This window comes from Equus przewalskii, chromosome 22, assembly GCF_037783145.1.
Source record: "Equus przewalskii isolate Varuska chromosome 22, EquPr2, whole genome shotgun sequence".
NCBI lineage: Eukaryota > Metazoa > Chordata > Mammalia > Perissodactyla > Equidae > Equus > Equus przewalskii.
This window is the reverse complement of record NC_091852.1, coordinates 44,844,356-44,871,155: the sequence shown is the minus strand read 5'-3', so window position 1 is coordinate 44,871,155 and position 26,800 is coordinate 44,844,356. Positions and strand designations below refer to the sequence as shown.

At 36.0% G+C, this 26,800-nt stretch overlaps 1 protein-coding gene across 6 annotated transcripts in view; it reads left to right on the top strand.

Annotated features, from left to right (window-relative positions):
* LINGO2 (leucine rich repeat and Ig domain containing 2) overlaps positions 1-26,800 on the top strand; it is a 1,108,854-nt gene that overhangs the window by 165,734 nt on the left and 916,320 nt on the right. For 2 of the 6 annotated variants that reach the window (XM_070590586.1, XM_070590584.1), the window contains exon 1: positions 25,331-25,483. The exons of the other annotated variants lie outside the window; for them this stretch is intronic. The gene's annotated coding sequence lies outside the window, so the exon portion shown is untranslated. Of the gene's footprint in view, positions 1-25,330; positions 25,484-26,800 lie in introns of those variants that run through there. 6 annotated transcript variants of the gene reach the window in all.

The following is a 26,800-nucleotide window of genomic DNA, read 5'->3' as shown; positions in this document are numbered from 1 at the left end:
GGGTTTAATGTACTGAGCTCCAAGATAGCAGGCTAACAGTCTCCATGTTTACATCTATCACTGTTTTCCTCATCCTCAATCCAACAAGTAGGCATTCTAAGCATGACTACTCAAATAGGAGTGGGTTTCCTGAGGGGTATATATTCTACAATTGTAGGGCCCAAGATGATGAAGACCACAAGAGTTCTCTGCTTGCCCATTTTAAAGGTTTATTTAGGCAATACATTTTTGAACATCTAATAGTAATTAACATAATTATGCTTACTGTGCATCAGCATCAGTTATTATGATGGTGCATTATTTAATTCCCATTAGGTAGATAGCATTATTATCCAAAATATTAGAGACTATGAAATTTGAGCTTATAAGCATGAAGCAATTTACCTACGGTCACTCAGGCAGATTTTACACCGAGGAAATCTAATGTGAGAGCCCATATTCTTAATCCCTGTGCCCCATTACAAGCAGGAGTTGAGCATTCAAAGATCGATGAAACAATCATCTAGCCTTTAAAGTGTTTAGAGATGAAAGCTTAAATCCTCTTGTTTCCACAGGACAAGTGCCAAGGAAGTAATGAAAACTGAGTGTTTTCAGTTAACACTAAAATTAACTAGAACCTTCATTTCTTCCCAGGTCATGCTATCAACATCAGACCATGTACCTAACTATTGCTGCATAGCATACTACCCAAAATTCACCTTCAAAAAATAAGCATTTATTATTGTCCAAGAACCTGTGGGTTTATTTGGATAGTTCTGGCGTTCTGAATCAGGCTTGGGTAATCTTGGCTAGCTCACCTATCATTCTAACTTCTGCTGACAAGCCATTCTGGGTGGCTTCACTCACATGTCTGGCTATTGACTAGGTGACAGTTGGTACAAAGGGAGTGATTGGGCCCCATGTCCCTAGTTAATCATCCAGCAGGCTAGCCTGGCCTTGTTCACACGTAAACAGGGCTCTAAGAAAGAGTACAAGGCTGTTAAGACCTAGGTTCAGAACAGGCACGTTATCATTTCTGCCACATTTTGTTGGACATGGTAAGTCATAAGGCTAGCCTAGATTCAAACGGGGGGTAAATACACTCCATCTGTTGGTGGGAGGAGCAGTGAAGTCACATTTCAAAGAAGATATGAAGAATTGGGGATGTATTTGCATCAGTTTCGTAAACATACACATACACACAGATACCCATCTCTATAATGTGTCTGCCTTCTACACGGATAATTCTATGACCTCATCACTTGAAACACTCCCTCAGCTGCACAGATTTCCATCTCACATTTGTGTGTCCACATATAACCTAGATGTCTCTTACTTCTGAGAATCCACTAATACTGGTCTGCCTTCTTGACACAGATGAAAGGATTTGATCTGTAGTTGTAACTTTTATGTGAGTAGCTAGAAGAAAGGCTCTCCACAATTGATTGATTTCTGCCATTGTCTCGGATGTTCTTCAGTGCAGCAAGTTGTGAGAAGGTCTTTCTGGTTGGCCATATTTACGATACACTGCACTCCATGGGGAGGGGTGACACTTCTTGTAAGCCTTCTTTAGTATTAGGATAATTTATAATTCTGTTTAAGAAAAGCAATATGTAAAGTCATCTCTGCCTTACAGATTCAGAGATTATAATTTATGATTGAAAGCAACTCTTCATTTGATGATGGAACGGTATTTTTTAATATTCTGGTAAGACCTAGACCTCAACTTTCCAAGGCAATAAGTTGATCTGTTATTTCACCTACTTTTTTTGTCTCCTTCCATTTCTCCTGTATTGTTTATTGTATGTTACATATGGTGTTATCATAACTATTTTTTTAATCCTCTTTCTAGATTGCACATTTTCTCCTTAGAAACTGAACACTGATTTATGGCACTGGTTGAAATATGACAGAACATTTTTACCTTTATTGAGAAATCTCACTGCTGGTACATTAATATTCTTGAAACGTATTAGTGTTGTTTTGTTGTTTTGTGGTTGTTAATTTGTTCAATTTAGATATATTGTTGCTAAATGGTGGAATATATTCTAGCCATATCATCCAAATATGTGACTGGTAATGACTTGGTTTGTTTTGAATGAGAATGTGTGATTTTATAGGAAACTAAGACTCAAGTCTTTTCCATAGAGGTGGTTCATGTAAGACTAGGTGCCTGTCACAGCTTAGATTGATCAGATCAATGAGAATTATAATGGGATGTTTTAATAAAATATTTTTCTCTGATTATAAAAGTATTACATATTAATTATAGAAAAGTTGAACATTGACAAAAAATAGAATGAATATAAATTCCAGAGATCCAATACTCAGAAGTGATTCCTAATATTTTGGGACATTTCCTTCGAGTATTTTTGTATGACTTTTTAAATTACATAGTTGACATCATACTCTCTATAAATATATATTCTGTTCATTCTACATATATATGTAGAATAAATATTCTTTAGCATAAGTAGATTAAACAGTAAGAAATCAAGGAATGGAAGAGGACAAGTACCTTGTGTTAAGATTATCATTAGAATGAAGGTTTTCTAAACTTCATTCATTTAATGATTCACCAAAGGATCATTTATAGAAAGGCTAATTTTTAGGCATTGATACACGCACGGAAATGTATTCCCTGTCCTTAAGAAACTCAGGTGGTAAAATTACAATTTCATGATGGAATTGCAATAATAGAAGTATCTGTAGTGTTCTGCGGCTAATACAGAGAGGAGAAAAGTGCCTGGGGAATCAGGTATTATTAGACAATTGATGGGACTTAGAATCCTCTTTGTGATTTCATGTGTGTATTTTTTTTGTTTGACATTTAAACATATACACATCTTAAACATGAGTTCTCACTGCAATATATAGTATTTTATTAAAGACCCAGATGTTTTAATGTTTTAGTATTTGTAAAGCAAAGCTATAACATGCACTGACCTGGAAATGATTCCTTGCAGTGTTTATGAGATTCACATCATTCTTTATTTTGCTTCTTATCTCAGTGATGAGGGGTTTCCAATTTATTTCTTGTTTTTTTCTGTTTCTCTCTTTTCTCTCCTCTAGTAAGCTGAAACCTTACCCATGTTTGAAAAACAGATGCAATCTCTGAAGGGAACATTTTCTCATCCGTCAGTGGAGATACTGTGAATGGGCCATCAGGGAACTGTAATCGGTGTTCTTTTAATATAAGGACCCTCTTTTTCTTTGTGAACAATATGAGTCATTGTATGGCTTTGGTAAGATAGGAGGTTGTCTATTTTGCCACCAGACAGGTTTAATACAACTAAAGGCAACAACAAAGTGGTAGAAATGAGATTTCTAGTAAAGTCGAACTGAAGTCTCGCAGATTGAAACACACATTTCATCAAAGTAGATTTACTCTTAAGCATACATCTCAGCAAATTCCCACAACTATAGTACAAAAATGAACACAATGTATATATCAATGGATTAGAGGTTATGGCATTACGTAGGAGACACATTTTAATAACACTTTGCCTTCCTTCTCTTCCTCTGTCTCTGCCTCTCCCAATCTCTTCAGGCACCAGATTGTTACAGTAGATTTCCTAAAATTCAGCTTGTCTCTGCGGGTAACCTGCTTATTAAAATGATAATCTGCTATTAGTGAAATGTGTTTAAAGGTTCATGGGGAAGCCTATTGGCCCAACCACAGTCGTATTAGCAGTAACTTGGATGGGAAGTAACGTCATTACATTTAGACATAATCAACATTCATACATTCAGCGTTTATTTTGACAAACATTTATTGAGTACTTACTATGTACCCACGACTAGAAATGAAATGATGAATAAGACGCAATCCCTGTCCTCAGAGTTTTATCCACCCAAGGTGCTGTGAATGTGGGTATCTGTTATACTATGGTAATAATCCTATAATAGATATATTACAAGATTTGAAGAAATTGCACGTCACTTGACGATACTAAGGAGTTTGACTTCCTGTAGACAGTGATATAACACTGAAAACTGATGTAATCAGATCTGTACTTTAGCAGAAAAATCTAACAGAGTGTGGAGGGCAGTGTAAAGGGGTTTATTGATACGGGAATTAGGGAGGCTGGTTAGAGACTTTGCTCCAGTTGCAGCAGGGCAAGTGAGGGTTGTATTGTTAGTGTGTGGAGGAGAGCCTATGTCTGTGACAGAAGGAAAAAGAAGGGAACATTTGTATTTCTCTGGACACATGAAGGTGTTAACACCTAGCAAAAGAAAAATTAGCACTTCATAGGGAAACATTCATTTTGCTTGTACCTATTATTTTATACCAGTGATGCAGGCAGCTCTCTGAATATATAGCTTCATACCTAAAGGTCTGATATATTTTTTAATCATGAATGTAGATCACAGAATTTCAGGTATTACAAAATTACTTGCCTTCAGGTTGAATATTTGGTTGTCAGATTTGTATGCTTATGTGTGCTAGTGGAGTTTAGATTAAAGACTATATAATTAAAAAAATTATTGCATAAAATGAATGTAGGTGTTTATTGATTTGAATTTCTAGAGTAAGACTTCTTTTCAACATTGAGATTAACATAAAAGTACTTTAAATATTATTTCATACTATGTAAGCATAATTTTGTAACTATTAGATCTGTATTTTAGGCACATTAAACATTAATTTCAAGAAGATCACTTAAATAAGAGTGGTAACTAATGCAAATGACTATAACATTCATTTATATTTAGTATATAATTTCTCAAACTGGAAAGATAATTTTTAAGCAGGTGCCCATTGTTGCTATTGCTGAAAAATAAATTTAAAAAAATATTAAAAGACTATACAGTATCTTGTTATCCTCAGATTATTAGACATTTTTACTATACTTTATCATAAGTGTCCTCTTTTCCTTCATTTTCCAAAATAAATTCCACATTCCTTTCCAAAAAAATTATTTTGGAAAATGAAGGATGGGTACTTTCTTGTGCATTGTCTAACTTGTTTTCAAATTTTCTAAGATTAGATGATTTGATTAATCAGAATCTTTTCTTTCACCTTGGCCGTATGGATGTGTCCATGTCTGTCCTAGTCAAGAGGCCACTCAGGCTGTAGTAGACTTAATTAGTGAGCCAACAAGTATTTATTTGAATGCTGTGTAGGCTGCATGGTGATAGTAACTAACAATGATGTAGTCTATATGGAAGTCGAAATATAATGATGCACACCTGAAATGTGTATAATGTTATAAACCAATGTTACCTCAATAAAAAAAAAGGAAAAAAGGCATTTTATAATAATTTGTCTGTATTTTTTGGTTCAAAGAGAATAGGTTGACCTTGGTTCACTGATTGTTTGGGTTCAGTTATTCAGAAATGTATGCTGTGTGTCTACCAAGTACCAGGTAACTTGCAAGATATTGGGAACGTAAAGACAAATAAGACTGTCTTCAGAACCGCCGTTAGCAAGGCAGAATGTTCCCGGAGAGTAACAAGGCCCTTTGATAAGTGCTGCTGTCTAAGTGTTTGACCCACAGAGAAGAGAACGATTAGCATTGCTTAGGGGAATAGCATGTTTAACTGCTTGATTATTTTCATGTGGTAAAAATATACTACAATACTTATAAAAGGCCAGTGTATAAGGAGGCAAGGTCTAGTTATGAACATTGTTTCAGGAAATGATATCTGAAAACTAGAAGTCAACATTTAAGAAAAAAAATCACTTGGTTTTTCAGCAATGTCTTGAATTGTGAGACCAACTGTAAAACCCACTTAGAACGAATTCTGTATTGATTGAATTAATTGAATTTCAATCATTGTCTTCAAAGAAAATTACCTTACGGAAAGAATCTAATGAAAACTCAGACCCCTCAGTTGTCATAAATAATCCAAAGAAGAGACATTAATTGAGAAATCATATCATGAGCACTGACTCTTCAGGACCAGGCCACTCTTCTGCATGAGTGTGAAAGATGCTTGGTCACAATCCTGTGGTAGGCAGAGAGAAGAGACACTTGACTCGGGACTAGCAGGTTTAATTGTTGTTGAGCAAGACACATGACCAATTGGTGCCTACATTTCTTCCTTTATAAAACTGAAAATATTTTCAAGATACTTCCATATCCAAAATTGTATTTTTCTCATTTCTACAAAGGAGAAAATCAGGTTTCAGAAACTTTCTAGTGTGAGAAAAATGTGAAAGAAAATCAAATCTTCAGTAGCAGAATTACCAGTAATTTATAAAAGTAGGACAATGTCCCAAGATTTGGGGGAAAAAAACCTATAAGTAAATATAAACATAAGTAGTTTTTTTCCTTAACTGTTCCATCTTCACTGCCATTCTCTTTTGACAGAGTTATATATTGTGTTAATCCATTTAAAACTTTTATTTGAAGTGTGCTCCATGTTGAGACCAGGGAAATAGGTAGTTCAGGAAATATTATTTGAAAACAATGAAGGAAACACAATATAATCATTCATGTTTTTGATCTCTAGTAAAAACCATAAAACTTCTGTTTAAGGTCAGGTAGACCAATCTGTTCAGTACTTAGTCTGATATTCCTTCCATTTTACAGATGAGGAAACTGAGGCACAGAGGCACTCACATAGTTGCAGTGATGGTTTCATTGCTTTATAAATTGTCTGAATTTTCCTTATGGAGTTCTGTAATTATGGGTCTCAGGTACCTGTTTCATTATCAGTAATGTGAATGAATTGGATTAAATCATATCTTGGGACCGTGGGTTTTTTTCTCCTGGGATTTACGTAAACTACATTTGCATATACAGCTCTAATATAGTTTAGATTATTGAAAATATATGAGAAGAAGGCAAATCTGGCTCAAACCCTTGGAGTTCTGTTCTCATTGCCACATGTTGACCGAGCTTCCATCATCTCACACTTAAATTATAACTATCAGCCTTTTTTTCTTCCTCCTTCCCTTCTTCCCTCCCTTCCTTCTGTAGTAATCCATTTGGAGTTTGATCTGAAAACAGACAAATATTATGCTGTTGTTGTATTAGAAAATTGTTCCAGATGTTCTGTGTTCTTGTGCAGGATACAGTCTGGTAGAGGCCACAGCAAATCACTGCATATATGCCAGTGTTGGAACAAGAAACTCTGAGATAACTTAATTGATGCTCATTTCTCTTCCTTCAATTCATATAACTAGGCTAATCTTCCTTTAAAAAAGATCACTTCCATGCTCTCATCCCTCTGCCTAAAATCTTCATCCTCCTTGACTTTTCTTAAATTAAATTGTAATTCCTCTGCCTTACCATAAAGCTTATATATTGCCTGTTGCAACCATATTTCCCATTTCCCCCCAACACACCCTTTCCTCAAATTGCCCAGTATCCTCACTACCCATTGGTTTCCTTAATTCCCATTGTCATGCCCACTTCTGTGCTGTTACTCCTATTGTTTCTCCTTTCTCAGTGAAAGATATGCCATTTCTTACAGGTCCAGCTCTATTCCTACTTTTCTGTGAAGTCTTCCGTGACCAGAGTCTGTCTTCTGGCTTCCTGCAGCCAAGTAATTGATTGAATTACTGCTTCTAAAGATGAATATTGTTTCCACATGGGGCTTGGATTCTTGGCTGTCTCTCTTTTCTAGCCCATTAGAAACATAAGAATAGGGTTCACCTGTTAATAAAACCACAGTCTAGAAGTTTTTTTTTTTTTTTTAAAGCTTTTCAGCTAAGCCTATACTTACTGTAAACTGACAAAGTAAACTGAAATAAATACTTTCTGTTGAAATAGACCCACCTGATAATACAATCATTATTTCTGGGGATGGATTGTGAAGTAAAAAGGATTGAGGTTTTTGCATATGTTGTTGGTTTAAAAGGAGCTCTGTTTTTTTATGTACCTGTTTCAGTACTATCTGGTATATTTGAGTTTGACTGTTGCCTCCATAGTTTGGTTCATTAGTTCCAGTGTCCTGGATTCCATACTACATTTTTTTGCTAGAGATATATAGAGGCCCAAGAAGATGAGTGTCTAAATTATTTGAGCATATGTTAGCCATTTCTGCATTTTACCTTAAGCACTCAGGTGTGAGTGGAGTTTTATACTGGCTCTACCATTAAGCTGTGAAAGGGAGAACTCAGCAAAGCATATGGCCGTTAAACATATGCCTTTAGCCATCATGTGCTTCCTTGCCCTTAGTTCATTCTTCCCTGTATATATGTTGCTGAATTGGCAACTTCTGTCTCAGGGATTTTTGTCATCCTAGCAAATACACTGAAAATCTCCCCACTGAGCATTCTTGCTTAATTCCATAACTTCTTTGATTGAATAGGATTCAACATGTTTAGTATGGATTGAGCTTTTCTGATTCTTTAGAAAAAGAATAGGGAGACATCTGGTAATGACTCCTTAGAAACATGACTATATCCCCCAAAGTTCTCTATTTTGGTAGTGACCGTTGTTTGCTTTAATCCAGTGACACTAACATTTCCCAAGCACCTGTCATGGTCAAGGTTCTGTGCCAGTGACCATGAAATAATAGTAATGAGAATGATGGCATCTGCTCTTCAATAAGCAGGGTAAGTGACAGACTTAGGCTGAACTATCCAATTGCGCTAGACAAAATGTGATCAGTTGGAGAGGAGACCATAAGAGGAAATAATTGGTTCGCTAAAGCATTCCTTGGCCACCTTTTCATTATGCCACCATGCATTAATGGGGCACATAAATAACGGAAGTGTGCATAAGGTTAACCAATAAACTCAAGACTGGAGTTTCCACTCTCTCCTAAGAAATATAAGACCCATGTGTTTGCAAATGTAACATGTATTGTATATGTGGCTGCATTCCCTGAAGAAATAGTATTTTTCTCCCTTCACCACAAACACTGAAAAATATAGTTTGGAGTCTAAACCTTAAGTTACTACTATTTATCATTTCAATGGCAATAAAACAATTCCCTGTGTTATGTGCTGTGTTCTTTTCTTCTTTAATCCCAAGCTTTATTTACATTGCTTAAATGGGGTATTAAGTTATTTTTTATTTTTGATAAAAAAGTCTGAATTAATGTGTGGAAAGACAGCACAATTGTTGAGATATAACAACACCCATGGAATTTTTTTATGTACTTAATACCTCTCAGATCATTTTTATACTTGACTTGGTCTAAATACAGTTAGCATCTGAGTTAAGATTACCAATGAGGATCACATAGTTCAGGGAATAACAGTTTCAAGAGCCTCTTCAAGTCTTTTTGCTCATCCTAGTCCCACTTAAGCCTCTACATGGTCCCTGCAGATTTTTCTGCTGAGTTGTTCCATGACTAGAGAGATGCTTTAAGGAACCTTTGATTACCCTTGCTTTACACAGTTGTTGCTGGAGATTCCGTTTAGTATATCCTTCAGTCCACTATGTAAGACCTCAAGCATTTCTTTCAGATGTAAGTGAAAAAGATGCTATTTAATTTCTTCAGATGTTGACTACCTTTGTTCATAAACTCAGTTCAACCACCTACCAGCTAAGGGACCTTGAGTAAATAACTAAGCTTCTCTGTCCTCTAGTCCTCAATTTCCTCATCTATCAAATGGGGATAATAGTGACTGCTTTCTGGAGTTATTGTGAGGATTAAATGAGTTAATGCATATAATGTATGCAAAACAGTGACTGGCACATAATAATATTCCATAATTATTAGTATTATCGCTATGACTGCTGGTACTATGAAATGACACACACTTCTTTCAATCCCTTGATGAATAGTATATTTCCCAGAAGAAACCTGAAAATCATGTTTTGGTTTTGCTTTGACTCTGGAAAGCTGACAGTCAAATTCTGAGACAACTTTAGTAACTTGTGTAGGATGATGGTCTTACGTGGCTGTTCTTGAATTTCCCTCTCGTTTCAAACTTCAGTGTAAATAAGGATTTTCTCTGGCTCTGTTTTTATATATTTATTTATATTTTTCAATTTCATCATATGTATAGTACAACTCAGATTCTTCAAATTAGGTAGTATGATGAACAAGCAACATACAAATAAATAAATAAGCAAGCTATTTAAATTGATCCTCATTAATTTTTAAAACAACATATTTGAAAGTTGAAACAAAATGTATATGTTTTGAATGTCCAAGCTTCTATTCTTATATCTTACCAGGTCACAAAATAAATAGAGTTAGAGTTTAAGAAACGTTGAGAGATGGGGTGAAGTATAGTGTCAACTATTTGACTTAGTTTTGGATTCCTGGCAGATTAAGATCACAAAAGCTATGTAAACAAGCCACAGACGAAAGCACAAAAACACAAGTGAGCTGCAGCCGCTGAAGAGATGTAGAAGGGATAAATAGTTGGGTTTTTGAGTTATTCAGTTTTATTGGTCAGTTGTTGCATCCATTTTAATATGAAGCTAATCCTTTAACATTTAATGCCATTTAAAAAAATAGATTTATGAAAAAAGATATCCCTCAGAAATAAGATTGGGAGATATTTATGAAGTGGTTGCAGATGCTTCTTCTTGGCCTGAGAGTTTGAGGTAATATAAAAATTGTGATATTTGTCAGCAGGTTATGAATCCTGAAATTCTTTACTAGTTGAAAATCACTACGCTTGTCTATTTTCTCTCTTGCTGACAGTTTTGCTTGAGTAAAAGTATAAAATGTTTTGTTGGCTGGTATTTTTTATTTCCATGGTGATCTAAGGTAGAGAGCTGAAAAGAAGCTACTATAATTTCAAACATTTAGACCTTCTACTTTAGTGCACCTAGTCAGTATGTACATTGTGAAGGACGAAGCCCACAGGAATCATTTGATGGAAGGTCTCAGTGTTAGCAGAGTTATGGTTTACTCAGCTGAAAACCCCTGAACTGAGTGGCTGATGAGCATCACTGTCCATTTTGCTCCCTTCCTCTCTGGGAAATCCACTAGTTTGCAGCATAGTGACAACGCTATTTGAAGGAAGCCAGTGAATACAATATGCCCAGCACTGCCTAGTAGGCACTTTACCTATGTTGTAGGTTTGAAAATTCAACAAATAAAGAATTTCTTGGAAGAGCCTAATTATTTGACACAGAATTTATATGCCAGAGCCAGAAACTCTGAAGTATAATATTTTAACAAGAATTACTGATATAAATAAGTTAGGCATGGCACAGTATTAAGGATTGGGGTGGTGCATATAGGAAGAGAATAGAAAGCTGGAAGTTAGGAAAGTTGAACTGACCACTGTGTGTTATAAAGGTAATATGGCGGCCAGGCTTGAGAACATGGTGAAGGGGCTTGAGGAATTCTTTTGTGTATATTAGCCTATGAGACAGAATAAAAATTATAGATTTAGTGGAGGAAACACTACATAGAAATTTCAAAACTAAGAAATCCTAATAACATAAATGGTAATTGGCACTTCTAGCTGAGGATGGTAATGTAAGCTGGCACCTACCCTCTGAAGCCAGAAATCAGTATGAGACTCTTCAAATAGAGGAGGAATCCAGACCTTCTGCAAGTGTTAACCTATTTTTAAAAAATCTATAGTTTGTCCTGATGGAGAAAAATGTACTCTTGTTGGCAGTGACTTTATATACATCAGCAGTCAGCAAATTATGGTCCATCAGCCAAATTTGGCCTACCACCTGTTTTATAAATAACATTTTATTGAAACACAGCCACAGTCGTTCGTTAGATATTGTCTATAGCCGCTTTTGTACTATAATGGCAGAGTTGAATAGTTGCAACCAGGACCTTATGATTTGCAAAGCTTAAAATATTTACTGTCTGGTCCTTTATAGAAAAAAAAGTTCCTGACTCCCGATAGAGACAACGATGCAGGAGGTATGTGTTAAGTGTTTAAGCACATATGCAGAATTTAATATTTTGCTAGAACTTTCAAGAATTATTAAGCCAAGAGGACTCCAGATTCTCCTGCTGATTCATGTGGGTTGAGTCATATTCCCCAAACAGACCAGGGAACCATCCTTACAAACTACTAGACAGTTGATAAGATGAGAAGCGTAGCAAGGGTGAGTAGAGGGGGAGCAGTGCGACATACTCCTGTTTTAAGTAGTCGATCTCCAGAATTTAATTATTTTGCATAATTGAAACTTTGTACCATTTGACTGACACCTCCCCACTTCCCCTACCCCCTAGGCCCTGGCAACCACCATTCTACTCTCTGCTTTTATGTGTTTTATTATTTTAGATTCCACATTATAAGTGAGATCATGCATTATTTACTTTCTGTGTTTGGCTTATTTCACTTAGCATAATATCCTCTAGATCCATCCATGTTGTTGCGGCTGGAAGGATTTCCTTCTTTTTTAAGGCTGAATAACATTCAAATATATTTATATATCACATTTCCTTTATCCATTCATCTGTCAATGGACATTTAGATTGCTGCCATATGTTGGCTACTGTGAATAATGCAAGAAACATAGGGATGGTGCACATTCTTAAAAACGGTTTCCTTTTGTTTCTTTATGATAATTTGAGTCAGAATGAGTGTTAAGACCCTGGTTAAAAGATGTTAGAGAAATAAGGTGAAAGCAAGAAATTAATCAGAGGGTCGTGACTTTTTAAAAAAAATATTTGATTGTCGTCATATTAGTGTATAACTGTGTAAATTTCAGGTGTACATCATGTGTCTGTTTCTTTACAGACTGCATCATGTTCACCACCAATAGTCTAGTTTTTATCCATTATTAGACATATGTGTCCCTTTACCTCTTTCGCACTCCCCTCTAGTAACCATTAATCTGTTCTCTTTATCCATGTGTTAGTTTATCTTCCATATAAGAGTGAAATCATACGGTGTTTGTCCTCTCTTTCTGGCTTATTTCACTTAACATAATACCCTCAAGGTCCATCCAAGCTGTCGTAAATGACACGATTTTGTCTTTTTTATGGCTGAGTCATATTCCTTGCATATATATATTTATATATATATATATATATATACTGCATCTTCTTTATCCATTGATCCGTCGATGGATACTTCGGTTGCTTCCATGTCTTGGCTATTGTGATTAATGCTGCAGTGGACATACGGATGCATAAATCTCTTTGAATTGTTGATTTCATGTTCTTTGGATAAATACCCAGTAGTGGGATAGCTGGGTCATATGGTATTTCTATTTTTAATATTTTGAGAAATCTCCATACTGTTTTTCATAGTGGCTGCTCCAGTTTGCATTCTCACCCAGTGTATCAGGGTTCTCTTTTCTCCACATCCTCTCTAACATTTGTTATTCCTTGTCTTGTTAATTATAGCCATTCTGGAGGGTTTAAGGTGATATCTCATTGTAGTTTTGTTTTGCATTTCCCTAATAATTAGTGATGTTGAACATATTTTCATGTGCCTGTTGACCATCTGTATATCTTCTTTGGAAAAATGTCTATTCATATCCTCTCTCCAGTTTTTGATTAGGTTTTTTTGTTGTTGTTGAGTTGTATGAGTTCTTTATATATTTTGGAAATTAATCCCTTGTTGGATATATGATTTGCAAATATTTTCTCCCAGGTGGTGGGTTGTCTTTTCATTTTGTTCCTGGTTTCCTTTGTCTTGCAGAAGCTTTTTAGTCTGATATAGTCCCATTTGTTTATTTTGGTGTCATGACTTTTTTTTACATGCATACTACTCACCCATGGTGCATGCTCTGCTCCCTCCTTCCTCCTGACAAGTACAACCATCGTACACAAGCTCCACTTCACCTCCCAACTGTCTTGATAATTCCTATTCTGTTATATTTGTGTGATTGTGTAAATCAGACACACAGCAGCATTTTATTAGCAACATTTGACCGGAATTTGGGTTGAGGCTATAGTTATTAATTGGGTTTTGAGCAAGTCACTTATTCTTTTTTGGTCTTTGTTTCCTTGTATAAAAGGTAGCTGTAATATACAGGATTTTTTTTCCTCTGAATCACTTACTGTTATTTCACAGTGTTATGAACAGGATATGAAAAGATATATGCAATAGTGTTTTGAAGAACATAAAGCACCATTCAAATACAAGTTGATATTACAGTATCTATTATTATTTTATAGCAACGACACCTAGAACTAGAGTAGTTCTAAGGTGCTAACCCAGAATAGTCTATTGCTGTGATGTCATCTGGTCCAGCCTGACCCAGTGACAGTTTGCTCTGGGGAGTCTTTGGGACAAGAAATTTCAATTATTTACATCCATTTCATTGTGGCTTCGGCATGAAATTTGAATTGCCAGGCATGGTGGTGGTAAAGACTCATTCACATGGATTTAACTGTACCGTATTTTCCTATGATCATCTTTAAAGATGTGAAGGAAATAAGAAACATAGACCTCATCTCATATATGCTGCATAGCTCATAGTAGGTCATCAATTTTATGGAGGTAATGACTGGGGAAAAATTATTGAATTTGTACTTACACGTGGTTAAAAAGAGAGAAGGAAATTGAGAGCAGAGAGGGGAAATTAAGAAAGAATGAATAACAGGATGTTAAATGTCAGGAAGTCAAGTAAGCAATAAAGATTTTGAGGGGAATATAAAGGAGAATTAGTAAGGGGATGAAGTGACTGATAAGGAATGAATATTAGTATTAAGCTGTCTAGATAGTTGAGAATATATTAGTCACTACATATAAAATTTGGCTATTATAGTATTTTCCTTAGTGAAAATATATCATGGACATCCATATATAAGATGTTTCATATATAAGAAATTTCTGTTCTCCCACTAGAAATATGAGATTTATTTAAACACGAGCCAATATATTTCTGCACTTCAAGAAGGATATGATAAGTATGTTAACTGAATCTGGGGCTGAGGGCCTTTTCATTTTGTCAACCACTGGACTACAAGTTAATTATGAGTTTTTGTTCTTTCCCACAATGAAAGCAAAGTTCCCATAGCATTATATTTCAAAGGCATCAGCACTCAAGTGGCTATATTTCCATGTTTCATAGTCTAAGGAATTGCACCATTGTTGAAAACGTTTTAGGGTTCTTTACATTACTATCTTGGGATGCTCTATGCTAATCTAGATCATTTTATAGCTATAGCAACTAAAGAGCTATCAAGTGAGCCACCAAGAGAAACTCATAAAAAAATATTAAATTAGATGCTCCCCCTAAAATATAAGCTACATTTGAAAAGCGGGTTGGGGACTTTGTTAGGTACATGCATTTTCAGAGCTCACTGGGGTGCCATTTAGCACTTTGGAGCAGTTTTTGCAAACTTCCCAAGAGGTCTGAAAAAGTGAATGAGTTTCTCAAAGTGCCTGTATTTCACTCTGGGGAACAATTGACGTTAGAAGAATCTGGCTGAATAAATGGCTTCTCCCTCTCTGTGTATTAACAGGATGATTGCAGTCAATTCAAGATTTTCCCATTTCACCAACTAGGTTGGGGAGAAGTGATCTAAAACCTGTGTCTAAGGCTTCCCTTGCCAAAAGCTCTTTTAACTGTAGTCATCTTGGGATGGCTGAAATTAAGAACTTTTGGGAAGCAAGAAGACAAACTGGATGAAATATAGAGATTTTATCCTGAACATAATATCTTTCGCTAACAGAAAAGATCCTTTCGTGGTATCCTAAAATTACAGATGATTTCCAGAGGATCAAGATATAATATGGACAGATTTATTCACTCTTCAATACCAAACGTATGAGAGAGAACTTCGGGTGACTAAGAATAAAAGTGGATATTTTGTTTCACTTACTTCAAATAAAAAACTTTCAGTTACTAGGTATATGTGAAATTGAATTTTAAAAAAAAACTTTCATGAAGTTTGTTTTTGTTAAAGCTAATGTTGGATTTTTCTATTTTTTGTACTTAGGAAAGGTCCTAATTGTATCTTTGTTACTAGGAATAGTAATGATAATGCTACAAATGTTTAATATTATTTACCATTTTGTTAGCTACCAATGTTACAATGATAACATCCTCTAACACATGAAAAATAACAATAGAGCTCAACTGGAGACAGTAAGCTAGAGTGGTTAACAGTGCAAATTCTGGAGTTGGTTCACCTGTGATGAAAATCTGGCTCACCATTTACTAACTACTTGAACTTGGGCAGTTGTTTAAGTTCTTTAATTCTGTTTCCCTAAGTATGCATGATTAAATAATACTTCTTAAGTTGTTTTGAACATTACATTGAATGATACAGCCAAAGTACTTATCATAGTGTCTGACACATAGTTAGCACTGATAAAGGTGAACTAATATTGTCATTACTACCATTATTTTTTCTTGTCTTTTTTCCCTATAGATTTTCAGTACTGTTTACAGATTGTGCCATTGACATTTATGTTGGTTGAATACATTAAAAAGTAACTTCCTGTTTCTTAGCTAGTGAATAGATGTTAACTAATGCCTTTATATGAAGAATTACTTCATGAGGTATGACGTTTCTTAAAAAAAATGTGGCAAATGAATAGTAAAATGCTAAAGGAAGTAAGGCTGATTTGTTTACCAAGTATAGACACAAAGTATGTCTATGTAGATGATGGATAATAATTTAAAGTTCTGGTCAGTGATCAGTAGCCAAGGGATCAGGGCCAATTATTAAATTAATTTATATTTTCAATGTTTTATGAAATTGATAATGCCTTGGTGACCTTTCTGATGTTTCTGGAGACATATTTGCTGGAATATCTCTGTGACCATTACTTCTTGAGTAATTTTTTCTGTTCATCTTTCACAACTGTACATATCTTAGGATAGACCTACAGAAGACAAGAAGATCCTTCTCACTGCGTCTAATTGAGTGAAGCTTGTCTCTTCTAATGACTAAGAGGGGGAAGATAAGGATGCCAATTCTTAGACCCTAGAGATAGTGATGAATGTGTCCCAGTAGGTGCTAGAACAAAGTATGAAGATAACTCTGACTGGGACTACTGAAGAAGAAATCCACCCACCCATAAATGGTGCTCACATTCAGCTCTGAACATAAGTTGCTATTTGGTTTTCATCCACTTATTTGGAAGTGTTTACTTTTGCTTCTAATAATTATATTTTATATATGTACAGTAATGTAAATTTAGTGTACACATATGAAAGACATAGGGATGACTTTGTACTTATATCTGCAGAACATTCTAGATTAAAAAATCAATGTGTTAGTTGTGTTTTGAAACCAGTGTGAATACTGTGAGGATAGATGCTGTTTTCATTTTATAGATGAAGAGATTAAGTCTTAGGTAGGTTGCATAATTTTCTTATTGCCACATAATTAATTAGTGGGAGAGTTTGGACACAAAATCACAGACCCTTCCTCCTTTTCCATTACACTACTTATTCCTTATAAAGCTAGTGGTTTCATTTGAATTTCTTTTTTTTTTTTTTGCTGAGGAATATTCACCCTAAGCCAACATCTCTTGCCAATCTTCCTCTTTGTTGCTGAGGAAGATTTGCCCTGAGCTAACAGCTATGGCCTATCTTCCTCTGTTTTGTGTGTGAACTGCTGCCACAGCATGACCACTGACGAGTGGTGTAGGTCCACGCCCAGCTGCCAAACCAAAGCATGCCAAACTCAACCACTAAGCCACTGGTGCTGGTCCTCGTTTGGAATTTTCGGATCATGTTGATCATACCGTTCTTATTTTAAATAATTCTGTTAATTCTAAAAGAATAATGTGTTTCTTTAATATTTAGTTATGTATTTTGCTTTTTTGTCTGCATTCTGATACCAATTTCACCATTTAGTAGCTGTGAGAACTGCCATAACTTAATCCCTCTAAGACTCTCTTTTGTTTTTTTCATCTGTAAAGTGAAAATTCTCAGGAGTCTTATTTAAAATGCAGATTCCTTGTTGGACCTCTTGAAATATATATTCATATATATATATATATTTTTTATATATAGTTTTTTTGAGTTAGCCTACCAGATGATTCTTATGTACATTGCAATTTGGAGTTAACCACATTTATCTCAACTTTAGCTTCATACATTCTCTAGTGATATCCATTTTAAAGAAATCTGAATACATACAGTCTATAACTTAATTCATGGAAAAAATTTCTCTGATTTCTTATTGAGTAGTAATATTAGGTTATATAATAAATAAGAAAATTGTTGTGGATTTTAGCCAAAAAATTTGATGTATTTTAGCTATTTTTGGAGCAAAAAAATTTGCCTGTTTCTTTCTTTTTTTTTTTTTTTTGAGGAAGATTAACCCTGAGCTAACATCTGCTGCCAATCCTCCTCTTTTTGCTGAGGAAGACTGGCCCTGAGCTAACATCCGTGGTCATCTTCCTCTACTTTATATGTGGGACGCCTGCCACGGCATGGCTTGCCAGGCGGTGCCATGGGAAGTGGAATGTGTGAACATAACCGCTGTGCCACTGGGCTGGCCCCTGTGTCATTTTTTTAAATAACAGGAATATATGTGCATTTTAGAAAGTTTGTAATTTGCAGAAAAGTAGACAAAAGTACATGCAGTTCTGTTATGGACCTCTTGCTGCTTCATTCCCTGCTTCTTCTCGATATCCTTTGCTAATTCATGCTCATCATCCAGACCTGTGGATGTTGGAGTGGTCAGGGCTTAGTCCTCAGAAGTCGTCTCTTCTGTCTCTCCAAACGATTTCATCAAGTCTTATGGCTTTCAAGTTACATCTGAGTGCTGACAACTCTTGAATGTACATCTCCAGCCCTTGACTCCTAAGAAATTCTAGATTCTTATGTCTGCCTGTATACTCATCTTGTTTACTTGGATTTCAAATAGAGCCTAAACTGAACATGCCCATGATCAAATTCCTTCTGTAGTTTCCCTTATCTCCTGCCATCCAGCTACTGAGATCAAAAACCTTAGGATTATGCCTGAATCCTCTCTGTCTTTCCCACCTCATTTACACTCCATTAGCAAAACCTGTTGGTTCTGCTGTCAAAATGTGCCCCGAATCCCGCAGGCTGTTCTCCATGCTGCCAGTGGTGGTGTTAAAACTTAAGTCAGATCACAGTGCTCCTCTTATCAGAACCTTCTGTGGCTTCTCATTTCATTCACCATATAAACAAAAGTCCTTAAGCTGTCCCTACAAAATATTCCCTGACTTCCTCTTGTTACTCTCCTTGTTTACTTCATTCCGGACATGTTGGTCTCCTTGATGGTCATCTAGAACATCAGGCATATTTCTGATTTAGGATCCTTGCACCACTGTTTTCTAAGCCTGGAACATTTCTTGTACCAGCAACACCCACATGAGTAGTCTGTTCATTTTCTTCAATCTCTATTCCAATATCATCTTATCAATGAGGTCTTCCCTGACCATCATTACTCCATTCCCCATCCTCTGCACTCCCTTAACTTCCTATCCCTTTGTTCTCTCTCTCTCTTTCTATCACATACACACACACACTCACTCTCACACACACATTCATGTCTGTGTTTCCTTCCTCCCTCCCTCCCTCCTTCCTTCCCTCCTTCATTATCTTTTCTTCCTGTTTTTATCCACCAGAATTGAAACTTCCATTAAAGCTGGGACTTTCTGACCATTTTGTTGACTGCTTTATTTCTAGGTACTAGGACGTACAAGATGCTTAGCAAATGTTTATTTAAGGAATGTAGATGCACATTGTCTAAATTTTGGTTCTTCCAGGAGCAGAATTAGAATGCAAGTAGTTTATTTAGAAAGTGTGTGGAACTGGAAGAGAAGAAGAGAAGTGAAATAATGGAAGGATGACAGCCAGCTTCCACAGTGGTAACTGAAACTTAGTCCCCCTGGGAAATGCTGCAAAGCGCATGGCTGTGATTTATCTACTTATAGCAAGAACAGGCTGGGGTATTTACCCACCAGTTTCTGGAAATATTGGTTGAGAGCAGCTCTCAGGGAGGTGTTAATTGTCCTGTATTTCTGGCTTGCCTTTCTGTCCTAAACTTCTAAGGTTTCAGCAAAAATGCTTTCAGGTATACAAACATAGAAAACCTGGAAATGAGGTGAGGGAGTACTGACAGGTCTGATATGGTGGGAGCCCTGCCAAGATCTGCTACATATATTAAAAACCATCTTATTTTACAGGTATTGGAAGGTCTGTGCTTTGGTAAATATTATTCAGGCCTATATTTTGGGAAATAAATATATAATGGAGCGCAGAGAAGTCCAAAATGCAAATTTCTGTAGTCCAAAAGTTAATAACTGGGTGTACGGAATAAAGTAGCTTATCCATGGAATTCAACCGATGGCCCCAATCTCTCTCTGGTGACTAATAAAAGTCCTCATGTGTGACATGACTTGTAAGAATTGTTCGGTATCAAGTATATAGTGTCTCTACAACTTTGTAGATTTTTCAAAACTTTCCTGCCTTTACTTTTCAGAAAGACTTTTTAAATGATAATTCACTTGAAGATTTTATCACAGCTAGTATCAAAATAATTGCACTTATGATGTTGTAAACAAAATTCTCTTAAGTTCGACAGTCAGAAATGTCATGCTTAACAAGGTCACTTGGGGAGAGTTTAAGCCAGGCTGCTGTAGAGTTGCAGAGTGAAGTACCGTGAGCAGTAGAGTTCAGCCTGAATCTGTGGTGCCTGATTTAAACCATCACTACTGCATTACTGTTTCCCAAAGCTAATACTGCTAATGCTGCATCAGAGCATCAAGGGACCTTGGAGAACACCAGGTCTACAGCCTCTGTTTCAGGGGACAATTTTCATTCACTTATCTTGGCCTTTCCTATGTCTGACTTAAAGTCTCTGATTCATTTGATCGTGTAAAGTGACACAACTCTAATCTGCTTATGGCTGAATATTTAATCGGTAAAGACAGCTAAGAAAACCTGCCTCTACTCAGTTACGAGCTGCTATTCTGTGCTTTTGCTGCAAGAAAGGAGAGGAAAAAGCCCAAGAAAGGTCACTGAAATGAACCAAAGATACTTGTCCATTAATAGTGCAGAGGACAGTCCTGAACCATATGCCCCAAGGCTTCATTTCTCTTTTGTTAAGAATTTTTATGCATCAACCATGAAGTGTATCTGATAAGATAGATGTACCAGACTAATCCTCAAAGATCCTCTTAAAGCTCTGGGTGCCAGACACCTGGGACATTTTGGACTAAATCAAGAGATTATAAATTATACTGGCTATTCATATTGTGGGTGAGTCTGTCTTTGGACTGAGAGTAAAAACAAGAGCTGATATATATTAGTATTAGTTGGCATAGCAGTTGGAGCTCTGAATTGGCAATTTACCTTTTTCCTGAAGGAAAAGAATGTGGAACAAGAAACATGGCAAAGGTGTTATCAAATAGTTTGCCCTGTGTTTGAATGATAAATAATGGAGATTCTTTCATTCTTGTTGATATATATGTCATAATTTCCTTATATTTCATTTTCTCATTGATGGTTAGTCTAGGCTGAAACACAGAAGGATAGATATTAGGCTGAATTCAAATCACGCTGAGATTGAGCATATTTATATTGACAATAAAATTGGACACTTTGTATTTCATGGTTTATATAATCACTATCATGATGATTCTATGATATACACACACACATAAATATTTATGTTTATGTGAATAATACAGCTTATTGCTGGTGTATGAATAAGATAGTACTAATTTTTATACTTACTACGTGGCAGATACTTTCAAAATACTGCAGATATATTAACTCATTTAATGTTTACAGCACTCCTGCTAAGAACATACTATTGTGAACCCCATTTTATAGATGAAGACAGTGAGCCACATAAAAATTAATTAACTTGCCCGAGGAGGCATAGTTAATACATGGAGCTGTGATTTCAATCTAAGGAAACTAACTCTTGAGTCAATGTTCTTAATGATTGGTATGTATGTAGTTTGTGTGTGTTTGTGTGTTGTATGTGTGTGAATGTTTACTGTGCATCTGATAGTAAGATAGGAGAATAGAAAGAACGTAGACTTGTTGTCATATAGACCTGAATTCGCATTTCTGTTTTTTCTCTTGTTGGTTCTATAGCCCAGGAAAGTATCTTCATTTTTGTGTCTCAGTAGATATAAATACATCTATCTGACAAAGTAAATAGAATTAAATAATATTGTGTGCTGGTAGAATGTGTACAGCATGGTCTTGTGCCACATAATAGTTAATACATGTGCTTTTAATTTGTGGCATTTCTGAATATGCTGTCTAAACGTTGATTTACCAAAAAGTTCTTGATGAAGGTGTTCATGGCAGGATTAGCGAAGTTTTAAATTCTGAATTGGTAAATTGTCTGTCTTTTAAATCCACGCGCAAGCACAAACACACACACACACAAAACACCACAGTTCACAAATATGTTACGGGATTATCTTTTAATTTTCTGTAGCTAAAATTATTTCTATTAAACATCAAAGATAGAGAATGAGAGAGAGAAAGAGAAATCACGTTAAAAATGTGAAATGAACATATACTCACATAAATTGAAATTTTAAATGAAAGTTAATAAATGTAAAATATATGCTTGGAATAATTTCTCTCTTGTATACCTTATTTAATTAAGTCTTTATGAGAAATCTTTATTTTAGTTGGTACTTTAGGGGTAATAAGTCAGGTGAGCTTTTCTTAGCTTATAAAATGAGGCATAAGGAGTTTGAGATGAAAGAGGAAGAGGAGACAGGAATGGAGGCATCATTTTAGATAGGAATGGAACCAGTTGAAATTTTGTAGATCATGAAATAGATGCTGGGAGCTATCAAGGATATTGTTCCAAGGGGAACTCTTCTAGACAAATAATAAAGAATGCAGTAAGATAAAACCTAGTGAGAGCAATTTTCTCCTTCAGATGACTGGGCATTCTTTTCCCCATGTCCTGGCATTGACCTACACAGGGCATAATCAAGACTGACTTTGAGATTAGAGAAAACAAAGGCTTGGAGAGTCCGTGGACCTGCTGCTCATAACCTCTCCTGCTTGACCCTAGATTAGATTCTGATAAGACCATAAAGTGTCCCAGATAGAATCACGATAATTCTTGAGCTTGTAAGTTCCAGAAAAAGCAAATTTTAGTCACCTTCTCAGTTGTCACCTCCAGAAGAGAGGAAACCCAACTTCACTGCTCCCAGTTATCATGCTGTTTCTTCTCTTTGTTGTTGTTTTCTCTTATTCTCCCCATTCAGTCCTCTACTGGTCGTTTTAGTCCACTGTCTCTTTCTTATCCATACAACTATAAAAGTGGTCAAAATTCTGAGTTCCTGTAGAATAAGGGCAGTTGCTTAATCCTAACCTTCTCACACATGCTGCAGAACCATACAGATCAATGAGAAGAGCAAATAAAGTTAGTATGTTGTATAAATGCACACCTGCGCTAGTTTCCTAGGGCTGCCATAACAAAGTACACAAACCAGGGGTGGGGGTGGGGGCCAAAACAACAGAGATTTATTATCTTACGGTTTTGTTCTGAAGGCTCGAAGTCTGAAATAAAGGTGTCAACAAGCCCCTGCTCTCTCTGAAGGCTCTAGGAAAGAATCTGTTCCATGCTTTTCTCTTAGCTTCTGGTGATGCTGATAATCCTTGATTTCCTTGACTTGAAGCTGCATCACTCCCATCTCTACCTCCATTCTTGCACGGTGTTCTTCCTGTGTGTCTGTGTCCCTTTTCCTCTTCTTATAAGGACACTAGTCATATTGGATTTAGTGTCTATGTTACTCCAGTGTGACCTCTCTTGATTATGTCTGCGAAGACTCTATTTCTAAGGAAGATCACATTCAAAAGTACTGGGGATTTGGACTGGAGCGTATCTTTTTGCAGAATACAGTTCAACCCATAAAAACACTTGTGGTAAAAGTAGAAGTTAAAGAATACCACACATTAATTTACAAGGAAATAAAAATCTGAAGCCAGCAGAGCCAGGGTCAGAGCACTCACCTGAGTGGCGTGAGAAGACTTCACAGAGGAAACAAGAGTGCAGCAAGGGTATTTGTAGTGGCAGAGCACAGGTGAATTCTCCTCCAGGAACTGAGTCCCGCACGCTGGCTGGAGAATTACTGATCTCAGATCTGAGACCACATTGTTCTCTGAATATTAAATTCTATCAAAGCACTGTCCTTGTGTCAACTCTGTCTTCAGAACTTTAGCTGCTGTGTGCAAATGCTCTCCTTAGTGCTCCTTCACAATGTCCAAGCAGCCAGGTCTAGTACACTGGCAACAGGGCAGAGTGTTCTGCTGACAATCATGTTTGTCCAGAGTAAATTATTATTTGCTCAGATCTGTGTATGTTCTATTCATATATCAAATTAACTTTGTACCCCACTGACACGTTTGTTCCAATTCTTACCTATGCAAAATATTGTTTTTCAATATGTGTTTAAACAATTATCACTGTTGTCTCTTCGGAGCCATATTGAAAATCCATGTTTGTTATGGTGTTTGAAGTTGAGGCGAGTCACATTGCTGAATATTTTTAGCCATGAATAAAAAATGTGCAACTTTAAACTTCTTAAATCACCTGAAAATCAACAGAACAGCATATCATTTCTGCAAACATAGCCCAGATTATTGAATGCTGGTGATGATAATCAGAAATAGCCATGATAAATTCATTATTTTGCTTTTTTAAAGAACATAACAGTATTGTGTACACACACACACATGTAATATTAAGGGCTACCATAGTAGAATTTAAAAGAAGGTAGAGATGTAAGGATTGAACAGGCAATGAAGATACTGGAGAATTCTATGGGGTAGAGAGACCTCTCTTTGAGACAGAAAGAGATGGAGACTTTAATCACGTTGTCTTATATCGTCCCAGAAAGGGAAAAGAGAAGAGAACATAACTCAAGCAATCAAAAAGGTGAAATCAAGTACCAATACAAATGAGAAATAAGAGTTATGCCAAGACAAATTGTAGAAGGAATTCCAAGATTTAATACCTGCCTGGAAAACCGAGAGTGTTGGGGCTAAATAGTGAAGCAAGTGGACGCTCCTTCTCAGAGCCAATGGAGGAAATAAATAAAATCCCACTACCACATGGTGGGAGAAATGGATTTGCTATTTGAGGTTGCCAAGGAAATCTTGATATTTACTTGCAATCAGTTTATCTGCATTTATTGCTTAATATATATGCAATAAGGTGTTTTTAGTTAAATAAACTTCTCGAAAGAAAACTTGTGATAAAGTTCCTAATCTTTAGGTCAGATTCGTGAATAATTGTGCAGATTGAGGTAGTACATGCATATGATTAAAATCTACTTCATTTGAAAATTTTATTTGACTGTCTTTGCTCCTACTTGACCAAACAGCCTTGGTGGCAAGGAAGTGAGTTGCTGATCATGTGAGATATTAAATCTCATATCGGGGTTAGCTGCTACTGTAATTAAAAAGAAGATTATCATTTTTATGATCTGTTCATGCATGCAGTGAACTGTGTGGTTCACGATTTTGTTTAAACTTTAAGAGTAGCATGTAGTTAAAGAATAATATAAAAATAGCTTAAATAAAATAGTCACATGAACTATCAAAAACTTATATTATGGCGTGTTTTGCCGTAGGAGGGAAAAGCTAGCTGTCACTATGCTGGATTATAAAGAAGGAGTATGACTTTGGATATGATGATGAAGTAGACTTCACCATTATGAAGAGTGCAGATGGATCTCATATCCTGTATTAAAGTGGCTTTCAAAGTGTTTTGACTATGATCCAGAGTAAGTAACATTTCACATTGCAACCTACTACACACATACACACACACACACGCTTACTAAATTGAAAGTTTTATTAAACAATAATAACCCTTTACTCTTATATAGTTCTCCCTCAGTATCCAAGGGGGATTGGTTCCAGGAAGCCCCCACGGATACCAAAGTCCACTGATGCTCAAATCCCTTCTATAAAATGGCATGGCCTTCATGCAGTAAATACAATCAGTCCTATGTGTTCAATCCGGTTGAATCCACGGATGCAAAACCCATGAATATGGAAGGCTGTCAGCGCATGCGATGCTCTCTGATTTTTTTTAATTGTGTTCTGCCCTGTCCCATTCCAGTCCATTCCATGTTTTAAGAAATTCTGTAATTATTCTTTAAATTGCTTTCATAACCTATTACTGATTCAAACTACAACGTACAGTTTGCAATACACTGCTCTACCCGTGTCCAAGAGACACGGAGCATGGTGTGTGCACACTTGTGAATATTCTTCAACCTTAACACAGGCTCTTTGCACAGCAGGCTCACAGAGGACAATCACTTACACATTTGAAAAGGGTGAAGGAAAATGTAACTAAGGGAAGAAGAAAAAGGAACAAAGGATCTGTGGAGATGAATTTTTTAAACTCGGTGGGAAACAAAGGTAGCATATATCTTTGAGAGGAATAAAAGCTCTGTGTTTGGATTCCTTCATGCTGTTCAGATGAAGTCGCTCTTTCAGTAGGAGTCAGCATGGAGGTATTTTCAGAATGCGCGAATGCACACTAACTTCATGACTAGAGTTCTAAAGCTCTAATCTTTCCTAATTTCTAAGTAATTTTGTTTTCAGTAGGGATAAACTATGTAAACTAATTAAATTCATTTGCTGAGGATAATTGGTATGCTCAAATTTCGTAAAGGTAATTTGAAAATACGTATTGTATACATAGTGTGTGTGTGTTCGTTCTCCAGAATATTCATTCCTGAAAGATGTTAAATTGGAACTATATATGTATACTTTGAGTATTTTTAATGCAGTGCATGGTCAACTTACAATTAATATCATCAGTCTCTTTAAAAAAATATTCTCACAAAATTAATAGAAAATATAAGCCCATAGGTCAGTTGAAAACTGGGACCAGATTAACTCATAGCAAGAGGAGGTATGTCAAGTTCATAGGGCTGCATGCAAGAATACTTATCACCAAGCCTAAAATTTTGAGATGAGACATAGACACGGGTGAATAAGCAACTATCCTGAAAAAGAACAAAGACTCCTTGAAAAACTACCTTATTAATCAGGCTCACATTAATGAATATTAGCAAAATCATACT